Source organism: Triturus cristatus, chromosome 12, assembly GCF_964204655.1.
Source record: "Triturus cristatus chromosome 12, aTriCri1.1, whole genome shotgun sequence".
Lineage (NCBI taxonomy): Eukaryota > Metazoa > Chordata > Amphibia > Caudata > Salamandridae > Triturus > Triturus cristatus.
This window is the reverse complement of record NC_140595.1, coordinates 313,936,801-313,938,256: the sequence shown is the minus strand read 5'-3', so window position 1 is coordinate 313,938,256 and position 1,456 is coordinate 313,936,801.

Below are 1,456 nucleotides of genomic sequence, written 5' to 3'. Positions count from 1 at the left end.
GGTATGAATATGCAGCAGCTGGATCCGATGACCCTGCAAGCTCCGCCCCTATCGGCCAGGATGACGTCAAGGACAAGACGATTCTGGAGAACAACAATTCTCATCACAGATTGTTCCTCTGTCAGATTGCCTAGGGCGGCTATAGTCTCGTTTACTACAGCTTCAAGAGTCTTGGTGAGTCTGCGTATCAGCTTACTATTTGATATAGTACCTATATAGGGAAAGATACCTTTATTGAAATCTACATACTTGTCCCATGCCGTCTCAGTATAATCGACAACTGGGAGATCTCTTCGCTCTCTATTGTGTACTAAATGAACATTTCGATAATAATCAGGGGGAGCTAGGAAAACAGGTGGCAAAAGGAATGCGATGTAACAGGTACCATCCCAATCTAGAGGCAGACGCATATATGCCGTTTGACCACATATAAAGTAAGAATGGCGAGAAGCTCTAAATGAAGATTTGCCTTGATCACTATATTCTACTGTAGTAACGCATTGGCTATGGCCCATATGTATGGAACCAACTTTTCTCACACATAATTCACCCTTAACTGGAAATACTGACATAGTGGGCAGAATTAGTTCAACTTCGGATTTGACATTCAAAATCATAAGATTAGGCGTAAAATTACCTAATTTATACACTTCATTTTCTAAATCAGTTCCTGTTCTACTGGGGTGACCCTCCTTATTAGAATGACAGACTTTGAATAAAACTAGATTCAGATTTCCCCATATCCAATGTTGTTGATAAACTGCTGTGTCTGGGTCTATGGAATTTAATAAACTAAACCATGCTCCACAGGAGCCATTGCGTGTAAATGGATGTGGAAAGAAAGGCAGAACTCCTTTGTTATTCTGATAGGGAGGAAGTCGGCCACACACCCAACAATTGGTCGCATTACTAGTCTGATGGGAATGATGTAACATACTAATGAATGTGTTATTGCGCAGCGCAAGTCTATAAGATAATTCATGTGGCGGTAGGTCACTAAAAGAATGTTCATCAGTTATATTGAAAACACGTTTAGAAACAGGATGATATATGTGCAAAATCATACTCGTAATAATTACTAAAATACTCAATAAAAACAAAATTAATAATGTCACAATACAGTGGTTACGCAGTAATTTACAATAAGCATGTCGTTTCATTATGATTCTGGACTCTACATGATTCAGACCTAAAGGGTACATGTCGGGACAGATTCAACCGCTTCACCTTGGAGAGGACTTAAACAATCAAATCGTCCGACAGTTTAGATCTGGACCTGAGTTTCTGTTTATAGCACTGAGAGTCATTCAGTTCAACAAAAGGAAGTTTTGAATCAGTCTGTGAAGGAGTGCAGGGCACAGTGTCTATATCTGAAGGTAGTCCATGAAATTTTTTTACGTGACTGGAATGAATCCACCCTTTTCGTCCCTCGATCTTCACGGCTGTTCTTGTGGTC